The 16,859-nt window shown below is 40.4% G+C and overlaps 1 pseudogene; it reads left to right on the top strand.

Moving 5' to 3' along the window:
* Positions 1–1,141: 1,141 nt before the first annotated feature.
* LOC141938259 (uncharacterized protein C12orf50 homolog) lies at positions 1,142–14,890 on the top strand (annotated as a pseudogene).
* The last annotated feature ends 1,969 nt before the right edge of the window (positions 14,891–16,859 follow it).

The following is a 16,859-nucleotide window of genomic DNA, read 5'->3' as shown; positions in this document are numbered from 1 at the left end:
GGCAATATCCAATTATAAATGAGGCCATTCCCAGTATAGAAAAACAAATTGTACATTTTTTAGAAAAAAAGAATTTTGAAGGAATGTCGTAGTCCTTATAATACGCCAATTTTAGCAGTTAGTAAACATACAGTAGATAAAGATGAAGACCCTGAATATAGATTTGTTCAAGATCAACGAGCTGTAAATGAACATGTAATTGCTTCACATCCTGTGGTACAGATCCTAGTCACAGTATTTCACGGTGCTTGATCTTACAGGACCTTTCTTTAGCATTCCAATTGTGGAAGAAAGCAAATCAATCTTTGCCTTCACGTGGCAAGGGAAGCAGTTAACTTGGACTAGGTTACCACAAGGATTTTACTAGTTCTCCAACAGTATTTTCTCAAATTTTGAAAAATTACTTACAAGATTTGGTTTTTTTCAAAGAAGTCTGTTTTGATACATGTTGATGATTTGTTATTAGCAAATAAAACTAAGGATGATTGTATGAGAGATACTGAATATCTATGTATCCGACTTGTTAAAAAGGAACTCTGTGCATCTCTGTCCAAATTACAGTTTTGCAAACAGCAAGTGAAGTATCTTGGATTCATATTAAAGCCAGGACTTCCTGATTATTCAAAACCTTTTTAAATTGTGATGAAAATAAAGGAACTGCGAGAGGGGTGTTAGTACAAACTTTAGGACCACATGAACGACCTGTTGCCTATTTTTCTTCTACATTAGACCCAGTGACTAAAGGAACTCCTTTTTGCACTAGAGCAATAGCAGCAGCAGCTGAAATAGTAGAAAAACAAACAAAACAGGACAATTGTCCTAGGACATCCACTAACTGTGTACCCCATGAAGTACAGATATTATTAAAAGAGTATGTGGAGAAAACTTTATCTCCTCAAAGGGTGCATAGATATGAGATCATTCTATTATTGGCTAATAATTTGAAATTGGAAAGGTGCAATACATTGAATCCTGCCACCCTAATGCCTTTACCCTCCGATGGAGAAAAAGATAATCATAACTGTGTTCAATTACTAAGTGAAACCAGCAAACCGTGAGATGATTTGAAGGATCAACCTTTGGATAACCCTGATTTGAACCTCTTCACGGATGGCTCCTACTGTTATGAAGAAAGTCGAAGATGTACTGGTTTTGCAGTGACTACGGAAATGCAGGTACTATTGGTGGGACCTTTTCCTGGCACCTTTAGGTGCACAGGGAGCAGAAGTAATTGCTCTTACAGAAGTTGCAAAATATGGACTTAAATATGCTTTTGGTATCTGCCACGCAACTGGGACTTTATGGAAAGAACAGGGTTTCTTAACATCAGCAGGGAAGTCTATGCCTCATAGAAAGCAGATCAAAGAATTATTAGAGGCGATACAATTACCCTCTGAGATTTCTGTCATCTATATAAAAGCACATACTCAGAGGCAAGATATGATATCTAAAGGAAATTCTTTAGCTGACCAAGCAGCTAGAGCTGCAGCACGACAGGTTGTGTCTATCATGTCATTATCACAACATGAGGCGATATCCGAACTTCTGGATATAAATAAGTTCTATTGAAGACCTCCCTGATGAAGAAAAGGAGCAGTGGATCCGGCTTGGAGCCCAGCCACAAGGAGAACAATGGATGCTTAATAACAAGCCTCTTCTTCCAAGAAGGTATTTATTACCGATTACGCGATGGCATCACAAAAAAACTCATGGGGGGCCAGAGAGCTTAGCGCTCCGTATTCAAAGACTTTGGGCTGCCCTGGGAATTTATGCAGCAACCAAAAGAATCTGTGAAGGATGTAAACTTTGTAAACAATATCCTTCTGTATGAATTAAGGCACCCAGTGGAAAAAGACCTCCAGCCACCATTCCTTTTTCAAAAGCTCCAAACTGATTATACTGAAATGCCAAAAAAAATATGGGGTACTCTTACATGTTAGTGATAACTGATCAGCTAACAGGATGGGTAAAAGCTTTTCTTACCAGGAAAAATTATTCAAAAGCAGTAGTAAAAATCTTACTGAAGGAAATAATTCCTAAATAGGGAGTTCCTGAAGTCTGATCATGGGGGTCATTTCACAGCAGATATTTTAATACCAATTTATAATTCCTTAGGAATTTTTAGTCAATTTCATACTCCCCATCACCCCGAATCATCTGGCCAAGTAGAACGAATGAACAGAACCTTAAAAGAAAAATTACTTAAGGTTTGTAAACAGCCTGGCCTGAAGTGGCCCAATGCTTTAAATTTAGTGTTATGGGATATAAGGAATACCCCAAGACAGCCAATTGATATTTCCCCAGCTAAAGTTTTATTTAAATTAATTGTTATTATTTTTAACTATTATAGTCATAATAGTCTGTGTGATTGTTTTGTTTCGATATTACATTGGTTGTTGTTCTTTTATAATACAGAAGACAGAAAGAGAGATGTGGAATTATAAATAAGAAAGATCACAGGAGTGCGATGGGAAAAACAAAAGGAGGGAATTTGTAAAAGGAACAAGCTTTAGAAAACTCTTTTCTCTTAGGATATTATTAATAGCAAGAATAATTAATAAATAGATATTATTTGCAATAGAGCACAGGTGCTCTAGGAACAATACTGACAGTTTAAGCAACTTAGAACAGCTAAGTAATGAAAAGCTAGACACAGATTAAGTATATGTTAAATAGAATATTTTGAGTCTTTCCTCAGAGGTCTAAAAGTGAATTATGATGAAGATTGTTCAGAAGATAAGTAACCATGATGACCGAAGACTGCATCAGTGAACAGCGGTGTCCGAAGAGGAGTTAGAACGGAACGACAAGAACTAGTCGAAACTGTGGAATATAATGGACTTTTGATATGGATGATGAATTAAGAGTTGAAAGTTCCTGGAAAATCACCAAAGACGCTTTGTATTGTATGTTATATTGTATCTATAGAGGGCACTTTTTGTTAGCTGTTGCCACTCACTGAGGTGATGGCCCAACTCTGAGTTGTTAATAAAGCCAGCCTAGAGAAACCCACAGTCTGGTGAAATCAACAGAGGAACTTTGGGCAGAGGTTTTGTGACAAGCACTCCCTGGCGACACGTTTCATCAGAAGATTTCCTTTTGGGGGTAAAAGAAGGATCACGAGTAGTGAAGATGGTTTTGAATCAGTTTAGATCAACAAACATTTGCTTCTTAATACGTGTCGTCACTGCAAGTCCACTGCGCTTGCAAATACCTAATAGCAAGGAATCAATTGTCTGGCCAGAAGCAGAGGCTGCAGCCAGTAAAAGAGAAGGGCTGTGACCAAAGTGAAATTCCTTGTGGTGGTTGGTTATTAAGAATTGCTGAAGGTCTTTGTATAGCTGTCTAGTAATCCTTGAAAAGTATTTCTTACAGATGTTCCTAACTGGGTGCCTAAGACTGCTGCAGATATTGAAGAGGAAAGAGCAATAAAGGAAATATGCTATAAATCTGGTAAATACAAACTTAGTCACTCTTTCCTAAACAGCAGTGCTGCCCGTATAGTAAACTTAGCTGTTTGTTTTGGGTTTTTTTTTTCCCCTCTTGGGGTGTGTTTAGGAGAGTATTAGAGGATTCAGCCCTCTCACAAACACCAACCAACAAAAACTGTGTCTTCACTTCGGGAAAACGAGCGGTTACCCCTGGAAGCTACCGACCGAGACTTGCAGAAAGGCAAGTACTTTTCATCTTCTTGGACAATGTTTACCACTTTTAAAATTACTGTTACATGGAGAAACTATCACAAAGTTTGCCCCTCCTCCCCACTTTTTAAATTTAGTGTCGATAAAAGACAGCATATTACAAAGAGCATAAAAACACTTCAGTAATCTTCCCCCATCTCTCTCTCTCTCTGTATATATACACATATATATAGTGTCACCCATGTCTTGACTACCTGTATCAAATCTAGGTGGAAAAGGCACAAATGGGCTATTAACCCCATGTGTACTTTCCTGAGATACACAACATAGGTCTTGCATCTAGTTTTTCTTCAAGATCAAGATTTGTGTAGCCTAGTTTTAACCATCCTAAGGTAGGAATGTAGTTTCAATTCCCCATCAGGCCGTGCAGGCACTCTTAGGGGGCTATTTATTGCATCCTAAGACAGTGCCAAAGAGAGGTGAGACCAGTCCCTTTCCCAGAGGTGCTCTGTGCTCTCTGCTGGCTGTCTTGGGTGTCTAGAATATGAAACGCAGCCACACATCAAACTTTTCTATAACTAAATTGAGATTAAATAAATACCCCCTTCAAGTGCCTTCTAAGAGACAGTAACAAAAGAGTTCCCTTTTTGTTCTGAATGCTAGGCTTTATCCAACATAATGCAGGACAAAGAAATACAAATTATAACATATACAACATATACCAATTAAGAAGTATTTACCTCCTGTATTTTGTTTCTCCTTTCTTGAGCAAGTGGCATGACTGAAAAAAAAAAGAAATTTGTATTAGTTCTTTTACTGAATAAGCAATAGCATAATTCCACTTGAGGAGAAAGCATTATGTTCTGACTATAATAACACATCAGACTCACCAGTAGATCAGTCATCAGAAATTTCTGGACAGAAATATGACCTACTACTTTCAATTAAAAAAAAAAAAATTATTTTCACATTAGTGTCAATTTCAGGGATAAATTCTTGATAATACTCTTATGTAATGGAGATTTGAGTAGGATGATGTGCTAATAAAAAATGGAATGGAAAAACTGTCTCAACTTTGAACCATACAGACATACAAAGCCTAAGCTGTTCAACAGAACTGGGCAAAAATATTTTCTTCTTCTTTCTGCTTTTAACACGTTTGTATTGAAATAGTTTTGACAAGCTATTTCTGTTGAATATTTATATATGTTTAGACTATAGACAGGAAAATCCGTAAGAAATATATGGATATAGCTTGTCATATTTATCTGTATTTATAATTAGATACATTCAGAGAAAAGCATAGAGGTGTTTCCCCAGAGCATTTCTTCAAGTGAGTTCTCTTGAGGTTTTAGGTACAATGATGACACGCACCTTGAATATGCCACATATTCGATCGGGTAGGATCCATAAGTATCATTCATGAAAAGTGAGAAGCTAAAGAACAAGCAGGTGGCTGTAGCTGGTTCCTTACTTTGGAGCCATGGTCTTCTTTAACCTCTGCATTATGGTATTTCCTTAGAGAGCACGGCAGACACACACCAGGTGCTCGAGTTACACTTGGCAGTATCCAAAGAACTAACCAAAGACAGAGAAGCAGAGAAAATGAGAGGTTAAAGGAAATTGCACTAAACTAATCACGAGCTCCCAGAGGTGGAAGGAAGAGAACGGCAGTGCCCTTCCCTGTGCTTACCCACAAGCAGCTAAACCGTTCTTTCTCTTGCCTTTCCAGGTGATGGCAATACAGTTCCTACAACATTTAATAATGCAAAAAGAGAAGGAGAGCGTTCAGGAAGGAAAGTAGCAAGTGAGAATATTCCCAGAACAGATCGCAGAGCCTTTGAAAATGGAGGTAATATACTTTAGCACTGGCTTCTCATTGCTGAGCATCATGTGGTAAATAAAATAACTGAATGTATTTCGATTGGGCTACCCACAAAGAACAATTTTTTGATCTTGTTTCCCAGCCAGTATGTCAATTTTTGAAGAACAGCACAACAGTTTTGTTTGTTTTTTCACTTTTAGAAATTCACACTTCAGACCTCAGAGTAAAACCAAGTTACCAACAAAGGGGTCAAAGGAAGGATGATGAAACTGATTCTTCTCGTCTTTATGTGACACAAACTGGAAGAAAGTCTTCTTTCAGCTCTCCAGAACCTCGAAGATCTGCATATGTCGTCTACTGTAGTGTCACTGCCAATCAAGAACCAAAGTTCAGTGAAGCTACAGGTGGGCTCCTGCTTACACTGGGTTCTTAAAATGCCTCAAATGCACCTGTCTGTATTGTGCTGCTTTCGACTGGTCCCTGCAGGTGAAAATTCAGTTATTTATGCCTGAGAATGGGCAAGAGTAAATTTGATCCAGCATCATTTTCACAAACAGATTGCAGCAGTATCCATAGACAGAAATGTGAAGCTTTATAAACCTTTACTATCTGTCAGACAGAACAGCCATGAACACTAACTTAGCACCTTCATAGCAGAAAGACAGTTCTCTGTCCCACAAGGAGGGATGAATGCAATGATGTGCCACTGTGCACAAATATACTGATCCCCACTTTTTACAGCATCTTTTATGTCTTATTCAAACTTCGGCAATCAATTTAAATGTAGCATAAATTTTTGCAATTTATATTACTTTTGTTCACATTGTTTATGTTGGACAGAGGACTGAATTCACTCTTCCTGCCATTCATTCAGGATGATATTTTCCTTCATCTCTTTCCCATCTTTGAAATACTCTACTGTCCTCTTGATAGCACCTGCTATGTCATAAATTTGACAAGATGCCTACAGGTGGGATTCCCAGTCTTGTATCTTTCTTTCTGGCAATCTGTTCTGGATGTAACCACAATTGTACATCTTTTGCTTTACTGGTCACCATTTTTGTCATAAAAGCAACCATTAGCATTTTTGCTACCTTTCTTTTCAGCAGTACCCAAGCCACATGGTCAGAAATGCCCCAAGCAAACGAATCAGCTTGACACAAATAGAAGACTTGGGACCCAAATGCGAAACTATGGTAATACTTACATGCAGTGTATAAACTGAAAATTTTAGGATTATTGTGGAATTAATAATTTGAATTAATGGAATTAAGCTGGAATTAACAGAACACCAGAGTATTAATAACATTCATTTTTAAGCCCGTTTTACAGAAAATGGTTAGTCCTTAGGCAGCGTACTCTGATGCAAAATCAACTGCCCAGCACAAAAACGGAATACTGCCGTGCACCTTGTAAGAGCTTTCTTCACAAGCAGGGATAAGACAGGAGATTGGCTTATGGACTCATTCACTCTAAAAGCAATTGATGCCTTTGGGCAGATTTTAAACAGAGGAGCATCCCCTTTGTTGGAGTCAAGGATGTCCATGGTGGGATCACCTCATTCGGAAGGTCCTGTGAGCCCCCTGGGAACGCTGCGAGATTACAAATGAGCTTTAAACGACTAGAGAGGGAGTCTGTATTGAGTACTAGCTGGTATTTCAGAGGTGATGTGGGATTCACCCGATGGTCCTTCAGCTAACGTCATACCGAATTCTCCTATCAGACTCACAGAGTCTTTCCTGCCATTGCAGCTGTGATTAAGAAACAATGTCTATGTGTTTTCTACAGACAAATATATGTCAGGATACTCTAATGCACCGACTTGGAGGAGAAGAAACCCACATGCAAACACATTCTCTCAGTTTAAAACCACCATTCAGGTAACTGTTTGATACAATTCCATCTTTTTAGTACCTCATCACTTTATAATAAATACATGGGTCAATGAGATATTAACAGTTCCCGTGAGGTGTTAACTACTCTTGACTGAAATCAGAGGAACAGACAGGGATCAGTTCTTTATGTCATCAAATCCTTATTTAAGATTTCCTTTTCACAGCCTTAGCGGCACTAAGATCCACAAAAATATTAAAAACACATGTGTGTTTTCCAGATCACGGGTGCATCCCCTATTATATTTCTTAATCCTCTTCTGTCTGGTTGTCTCTGTCATTAGGGCGCCAAAGAGGAGTCAAAGGAAATTGTGGCTATTCTACATTTCATGCAGTGGGGCCCTAAAGATTGTATTTCTGTTTTTTCACATACTCACTGCACGAGAAATCCCCCACACTGGTTGAAACTAACACTACTTGAAAATAAGTCCTGAAATAATGAGCCAAAGATCAGAGGCAGAGGGCTACTGAAGGAGAGCTGAACTTGCCCTGGTATTACGTATGCACATACATCGTCTGCTGCTGAACTGAAAGGCCCGAGGGAAAGAAATGATTTGCTGCTTTCACCTCATACCTGTTAAAATATACTAATGTTTTTCCAGATGGTACTTCTCAAAGGTCATCAGACATCTCCTGTAGGTGAGCCATATCAGACTGCAAACAGATTAACAGTGGTACCACCTGTATTTTATTAAGAAGTTTGCAAAGCTTCCAGCCTGAGATCTGGCATTCCTGAACAAACTGATATGGCTAAATTTACAACATTAACTCCCAGCATCTTAGCAGCACTGATACTTTAATGAAGCTATTTATTAATTAAGGTAGCAAAATCCATCTCAAGTCAACACCCAAATGAGAAAAAAATTGGTTGGTGTAAAATAAAAACTGAGCAAAACTTCCCTGGGAATTGTAGAGATTGCTTAAAATAGAAGGATTTTGACAATTTCTTCCTAATGAAGATATCTGCTGATAAAAGCTCCCTTGTAGCTCAAGACATTATGGAAACATATATCTTTATTTTTGAAAACAATTGAATCTGTAAGTTATTTAACTGTCTCTGCAGTCCCTAGGGGTCAGGGCAGTCACAGGAATGGGCTCGAACACCTCCCTAGAGCCACCCTTTGGTAGTGAGCGCTTTATTCCAGCTCTCCAGAGCCAAAGCCTCTCTGCAGTGTTCTGCAACGGCTTTAAATTAAGAGAAAAGGGTGCAGTAGGCTCATTATGCTTCCTCATGGCCAACTCAGGGGAGAGGAACAACCACTTATATTCAAAATCGTTAAAGAGCTATTTTTTGTCTCTTTAGAACACAGTGATGACATCACCCTACTTCTCCCTCATCCTACATGTTCTCCAAAAGCATTTCTGTTCCCTCCTGAGCTGGAGAGCCCTCACCACAGCTTCTCCTCAAGGAAACAGTCTTTGAGAAGAGCTGTTCCCAGACTGGGAGTCTCATCAGAGCTGCTCTAGAGAAAACCAATCTCTTAATTCCCATGTAAACTCCAGGCAAACAAGTAGCAAAGAGTTAATGTCCTGAAAAGAAGGGTTCCTGATTTTTTATATATATTTTTTTTTTAAATGTACACTATTTTACTCTTGCTAAAAGTAAATTTTCCATGTTACGTGGCTTGTTTCAGTGACCTCCTTGCACTGTAAATTCATAACCTGTACCTCATTTTCTTAGAATCTACAAGTTGCAATGCCTGCAATTTGTGGTCCCTGCATGCATAGGATACGTGTGCTGACTGAAGCTCTACGGGACAATAAACTATGACTTCTTCAAGCAGATTACCAATCCAGACATTCCAATAACCCATTTCCAAGAGTGACCAGAAGAGTGTGCTTTGGGGAAACTACAGGTGTTTCCAAAGCAGGGAAATAATGAGTAGTACATGCTCATGGAAAGTTTCTTTGTTTAGTAGTGATCTTGTGGCTTGAAGTGAGTGATTTTTATTTTCTTTCCAAATATATTTTGTTCCTGCCTAATAGAATTGGAACCGTGAGCTCTACAGCTTTTTTTTTTTTTTTTTTTTTTTGTATGTGGTGTACTAAATGTATTTTTTTTAAATCAGGTTTCAACTTCTTGACTTTCCTTTAAATGATGTGCCCTTTTTCTATCAACAGGCAACTACACTGAAGACAGACAAATGGTATTTTTATTATGTTTAAAATTCTGACATTTCAAAAGGTTATAATTTAATATTTCATTTTGTACAGGTCATGTCATTCCATTCTGCCCCACCTGTCCCCTCGTCATTTTTGTGACATCAGAGCAGTGTGCTATCTCAGGAATTCTGAGGAATTTTATGATGTCACTACAGCTGTGTTCCCCTGAATCCCGTGAGGGCTACTTTCCACAAGCTGTTGCCAGAGAGCTGAGAAATTTCAAAAATTTATGGGATTTAAGGATAAAGTAAGGAGTTCCCCAGGTTAGGGGTAGAAAGTCATAATTGTGCATATTAGAGTGCTCTGGGGAAAAGGTGCATTCCCAAGCACTCCCAAGGGGAATTTTTTCCTACACACCTTTGCCATCAGGACAGTGGGCTTCATGAGGATATGCTGCTGCGTCCTTTCGCCTGCCCCACATAGATGATGGCTGCACATCGCTGTCCCTATGACCATCCCCCTCAATGAAGTGTGAATTCTGCTCCTGCTCATCCATTCCCAGCTCTCTTACAGATGCCATCGCAGTGCCTGCTGCCTGAATCACTGCTGACCACCACAAAGGCCTAAGGAAGGGTGAGGGAATGACAGGCTTACTCCCCCAGCCGCAGCTTACCTCTGAGAGGACACCCTGATGGCCTGCTCCCAACCCACACAGATCAGGAAGATGGGTTAATAATATTCTCACAGTCTCTGCAGTTATTCTGCCCCTTGTTGATCAGAGATTGTGTCTAGAAGATGAATGCAGCATCCATCTTACGGGGCAACACTGTCCTCAGAACAGGGGATGACCAGCAATGGATGCAGGAGGAGCTTTGTATTCGGGGGGATTACAGTGGATGATGCCTTCTGCCAAGAACTAGCACCATGACTTTGTCATTGCTCAACAACAGCATTTCAGGAGCAACAGTTCAAGATGGTGGCTATCACCCTGCACAGCCTTATTACACCCAACCTGGCTGCTCAGCAACTGACCATTTTGGGTAGGGAAATGCAAATGAAGACAGCAAAAGCTACCATTGAAGTATCTGTAGCCACTCTCCAACCCTATGCTTACGGATAGTGTTAATGGGAAACATGAATGAGATCATCCAAGCTTTCTGTCACTGAATTACTTCTCCCTGCCTGAATTATTTGGATTCTACTGATACCATGCACTCCCACTCCAGCACCTAAGCCACAGGAGCAGACCTAAACTGTGAGGTCTACCATTAAGTTGCTCTTTGGCCTTTGGAGGACTATTGGTGCAGATTCATGGTTGTCTTAGAAGGCTTCTGGGGAAAGACACAGTGCCTGCACCCTTTGGTTCACCTCGGATTCAGGTCTCTGTGTGCCTACTCATTTCCTTTATGAAGAGGAGTATGTTAAATGAACAATGTGCTCAAGCCATACTCATGAAATCCTGAGAGACTCAGCTTTGAGGGGATTTAAAATTTCCTGTCTTTCTACAAACACAGCGCTATTGGATCCAAAGCTCCCAGAGCGCTGGAAAGTTTGTTTCAAATAGCTGCTTGTCCCTAGAGTGGCTTTGCCCTGGAGTTTTGAACCTGAATAATCATTTGCCCTATGCCTGAGGAGGCCCATCTCCCACAGATCTCCCACAGAAAGTTGGGATCCCAGAGAGCCTGCTTGGTGGAGATAAGGCATGTTTCTAATGGGAGGAAAGTCCCTGACAGGCAGAAACCTTGGCTGTGATTCCATTGAAATAATTTTTTTAAATTATATATTCCCACAAAATACCTCTGTTTTGACAAATTCACATTTTCTACTGGAACTAAGCAGTTAGAAAATTCCCAGCTCTCCCTAAATTCAATTTAGTGAATGTATTATCCATGGCACCCTAAATAGTACCTCTCAAAGCTGAACTGTTCCAGTCATTTCATTCTCCACATAATCGATGTTTTCCCAAGCCTCTCTTCATTTTTGTTGTCTGTAAACCCTCTGCCACTCCTTTTTTGATGAAGTGATCAGGGCACAACAGCGGTTCAGAGGAAGCTCTGTCACTGATTTATATGACGGTGTTTGCTTTCAGTATCATTTTCAACACCGCTCTGCTTGCATCCTAAATTCTGTTTGCTCTTTTGATCGATGCCGTGCATTGAGCAGAGACTGTTACTGAGTTGTTCAGAGAAGTATCCAAGCCCTTTTTTCCCCCCTGTGGTGGCAGGTAATTTAGAGCCCTGTAAGGCGCATTAGTAGGTCAGATGATTATTCCCAATGTGTCTCATCTTTTCTTTCTGAGCCCTGCGAGGCAGACAGGCAGTGGAACTGCATCAGGCTTCCCCTGCAGGAACACAGCTTGAAATTTGGTCTGGGCCTAGGTAAGCACACTGCACCAGCAGCTCCGGGAGAGGCACGGACCTAACGGAGACCTGTCCTCCTGTCACAGCATGACCCTGCCTCGCTCTCACGATTACACACTACAGCTGCAGGTTAACAGAGGAGCAAATACAAAGGAGAAGGCGACATGTCCTCAGTTTTCTCAAAGTATTGTGCCTCAGAAGCCTAGGTTTTACTGCGGACTGTATGATGTATGAAGAAATTACTTCCTAGTATTACCCTAAAAATTATCTGATACATAATCGGTCAGCGCCATGGCTCAGGATGAGAACTGCCAAGACAACTTCCCTCATTTAAATTGCTAATCCCAGTCCTATAAAACTGCCTGTGGCCTTTGCTTAAATGTTCTCTTTATAAGGGACCTGAAGGCCTCCTGAAAAACTAACCCCTTGGCTGCTGTGGAAATGCTCAATATCTTGGGCTTTTGCTATTATTATGTTTGACCACCTGTCTGCAAGCTCTGCTGTGAGTTGAGCACACCAACCAAACAACACAGGCTGTCTCCTAGAGGCAAGTACAAAGAGGGGAAAAGATGCAAAATATATTGTAACATGGAAAAATTCTTTTAGGTTTTTTTCCATTAAAAAAAGTTTAATATTAGAGTGGTCAGCCCAGAAAGACATTTAAATGGATAAATTATTTAGAGTTCACGGATGATTTTCTACATCCAGTAGGCAAGTGCTGAGAGATCAGTTTAGCCTCTTGGGCTTTTGCAGCGTTAAGTTTGCTGCTTGTAAAACAAATAACATGGATTAAACTAGATTCATTTTTTTGGCAGATGAAGCAGCTGTCTTCTGTCAGGTTCCCTGCTCAATCCTTCTTGACAGTGCTCGCTCTTAAATTAGGAAATTTGTCAGCTACTACACCTACTACAACACTGAAGTAGGAATGATTCTTTGCATACATTAATAGCAACACAAGTTATATTTCCAATTCACCTTTCAATTACTTACTAGAGGAGTACTGTCCAGGAGAGCCTGCTCATCACAGCTTGCTCAATCATGTCCTGGAAGGATGATTAAAAGCAAGCGTCAGAAGAAACTCTTCCTCCTAGAGGAGGGGCATTACACTTCCCACCCTCTTGCAAAAGGATGTAAATACAGTAGAACTCAATGTTACCTCTGAATAACTCCTAATATTAATGGTCAACCCACCAAAAAAAAAAAAAAAACCAAACAATCCCCCATAGTCTTACGAGCTACCAGCACTAAAAACTCAACCAGGCCTCCAGAAACATGCTTGGTTTTATTCTTCTTTCCCAAGGAATGATCAATATTGAAAATGAGGAGGAGCCAAATTAGCTTCTCTATGACTCCTGTGCAAATGCCACTCTTCTGATTAATTTATTAACAGCACCCTGGCAAATGCAGGGCCTGCAGTCAGGATTGCTGAGGTGCAGCTCAGCAGTTTATCAGATAAGCTTCTTAATGAAGCACAAGAAATGGCAGTATCCTGCTCAGCCTCTCTGCTGTCTTGGAGGGGAGTGCATAAGCATTGCTTATTTTGCACAGGTTTTTTGTAGCTGAATGAAATGTAACCGCAGAAGTGTGAGAGTGATTGGGTAACTGGTGCCCTCCCTGTAAGGTGACACTTCTGTACCATTCCGGTGCTTTTCTGCTCTCTGATTTCTCCCTCTCACCTGCCCCCAGGATTTTCACTTACAAATGCAGAACAGCTACACTATCCAGAGGGGAGTTTTCTTTGCAGTGTGAGCTGTGAATTAGACAAAGAGAAAACTCTAGGTAACTGTAAAAGGCTGCAGCAGTTTACAGTCACTCCAAGGCACCATCTGGGGTGTGGAGGTACCCTGCAGTATTGTTTGAGGTGAGGTCTCAGTCTGACCTTCCACAAACTGTGAGGAGTGAGAAGTGATGAAGATTTAGCCTCATTTCTGCAATAAAAAAGCAAGGTAGCCATGTTAATCAAAGTGTAGCCAAGATAACCAAAGTGCTTGGTGTGGGCCAGGTGGACAGAGACAAAGCATGAATCACAGAAGTTACTTGGGAGATGTGGGAAGCAAAATAGTCGAGGAAGACTCATCCTGGGGGAAAAAATCCACTGGATAACTCCCATGATGTACTTACTACCTGACCCTTTGGCAACTTCTGCTTTATACAGTCCCCAAGCATGAATAGACACCTGGGCTGCCAGGTAGGGACAGTGAAAATGCATCAGGGGAAGTCCTCAGGAGCAGCTCGATGGGAAGCTGTCAGACATGAAATGTGAGAAAAGCAGCAGAGCTTCTGTACCTATTACAGAAGCTGGAGGTGCATCCTCTTTCTTAGCACTGCGAATTGCCTTTTGCATTTAGCTTTCTGTCTGCAAAGAATGGGAGCATCCTTCCCTCTGCACCCTTATTGCACAGGACACTGCAGGTGCTCATTCGAATGGTGACCTCTGTGATTATCAACCCCAACCCCCTCCTGTCTAGCTGGTGTGTGTCACCTGTTTGCACCCAGGGGTTTATTAACCCGTTCAGGTTATGTTCCCACTACTCGTGTTAGAATAATATTTGAGACATGCTGTTCTAGAAGAGTTTATGAAACTAGAAGTGTTTGGTTAAATAGGGAGAAAAAGACTGAAAATGGAAGGAGGAAAAAGTCTCAATAAGATCAAGAAACGAGTGAAAATATGTGCATGACTGAGATGTACAGGACGAGTACTAACAGGTGAAGGAGTTGTAGGAAAACTAGTCAAGGGGAGGAGGAAAAACAGTATTGTGAATTTGATGCAAAGAGGTGTTATTTTATGGCCACTGAGTTTGGACTAGATGCTTACAACTACAGCTTCTAGCCTACAAGGGGCTTTTCTGTGTTATAAAATCAAAAGTTAGCAAAAGAAAAGGATGAACAACTCGAGGTTTTTAAAAGAGTTTTTTCTGGAAATGCATCCTGAAACTGAGGACTTCTGTGGGTTCTTTGATACTTAATAACGGAGTACTTCATGTGACTTGGGAAGAGGGGCAGAATTAGGCAAAGGTGGTGGGGGTTTTGTTGTTTTCCCCTTGTAGTTGGCGGCCTACTTTTTCATAGCATTTATAGGAACTTTGCTCTATTCTTTAATGAAGGGTGATGGTGAATACCGAGTATAGTATTGCCAGTGAGGATGGATTCATTAGTGAATAAACTATTAGTTTCTGGGGGAATAGCAGCTGTTAGAGATGAACGGAACAGATCCTTCCTTAAATAATTGTAAGGCTACTGAGAATGTTGCAGGATTTATGATGTTAGATAGCATGGATACAGTGAAGTGGATAAGGTATTTATTCAGGAAGGCAAATGCACAACGGATTTGTTTCTCCCCCATATATTCTGCAGAACTCCCTCTTCGCTCTTCACCTTTTAAACAGTCCTAGCCTGCCAGCCTTACTAAAACACTTCTATTTTTTAAATTTTAGATTTAACAGTATTAACCATTTAAGATGTTAATAACTTGCAAGTCTTTCAGTGGAGTCTGTTCTTTCATGTTAAGGCAGGAAGTCCCTGTTTTAGAAGGTCTTTAACTGACAACCACATAAATGGTGTCAAGGGCTTTTTCAGCTCAGCTCTGGTTTTAGCTTGGCCGACATTATGAACCTCTGTATTTGTGCTTGGGTTTAACTGGAATTAACTGTGTTCCTGTTACTGAGAAACAACCACAGAATAGTAAATGGAAAGTGGAGGAAATTTCAGATGCACCAGTTTAAGGTGACAGAAATACATGAATGCATGTTCAACTATGCTGACTTTTACTGTGGTTATTTTACTGACACTATTTTTGTAGAATGAAGTAGAGGGATGTTAGATTTGTCACTAGTCTCTTCAAGGAATCCTTCACTCTCAGTATCTCAGTTTTGCCTTAGTTCTTCAGCATCTGTTTGTCCTCTGGCTTTGGAGCAAATCAATGTATATTATAGATTCCTGCTCTTAAAGCTTCACAGGATTTTTTTTCATATCTATATTATACAAGAAATAACATACTTGACAAAGAACTGCTGAGTTATTTGCAATTTGTTCTCTGTGTTCTACCAGTGGGAGAGTAACAGGACTTACACGTGCTTATGTTTATTAAAACCACTGAAGCTTGGACAAGAGTTTCTAATGTGTTTTTGTTGTGAAAAATTTTCCTCTCGTGTCCAACTGGAATGTCCCCAGGAGTAACTTGGACTCATTAGCCCTTGTCTTTCCAATGGGGCTCCTTCTAAAAAGGGAGTCTCCATCTTCTCTGCAGCCACCCTTTAAACCCTGGAAGCAGAGCAGCTGCACAGGCTGGCACCAGAGGATCTCTCTCTGCTGACCTCAGGGACTGCCTGAATGACTGACAAGCTGAGAGAGATCTGAGGGGCGAGTCACCTGCAGAGAGCAATGCCCGGCTCAATCTCTCACACTCAAATTGAGAATTAGCACTGGCTAAAGGATGCTGGGTTTTGAATCCTAGTCCACACGCCTGGATTCTGTTTCTCTAGCTCAACCAAGAGGCAAGTCCCTGCACCCATGGGATCATGGAAAATGGAGATGAGTATACTCTTCTTGATACTCATGAATAAATCTCCCTACATAATAACCAAGCAGAATCTGAAATTGTAGCCTCCTCCTCCAACAGGCAGAGGTGCTAACAGAATTTAATTGCACTGATATTTAATGAATATAAAGCAGTTTTATGACAATTAGAGTATCTTATTCAGCCAAAAAAGTACAAATGTTAAGCAAGCAGCATAGGATGATGGCTGAAATTACAGCCCAGGGACAAATCTCAGGTCAAACCTAGAAGAGTTCTTACCTGACCAAATAAGGAAGTTTAAAAAAAAAAAAAATTGAAGCCACACACACACAAAGTTAACTTACAGCTTTCAAAGAACACCATAAAATCCTGCTGTATACTCCTGGGGGGGAAGAAAAAAAAAAAAGTCTCTCATGAAAGAGTACTGCATGAGAAAGTGAAAAATATTTGGGCTGATTTCAGGTTTCGGATCATCAGATAAGCTTCCTCTGACAGCACTGAGTTACTGGGTTTAAAGCACTT

This window comes from Strix uralensis, chromosome Z (genome assembly GCF_047716275.1).
Source record: "Strix uralensis isolate ZFMK-TIS-50842 chromosome Z, bStrUra1, whole genome shotgun sequence".
Taxonomy (NCBI): domain Eukaryota; kingdom Metazoa; phylum Chordata; class Aves; order Strigiformes; family Strigidae; genus Strix; species Strix uralensis.
The sequence above is the reverse complement of the archived record's forward strand: the minus strand, read 5'-3'. Positions and strand labels throughout refer to the sequence as shown.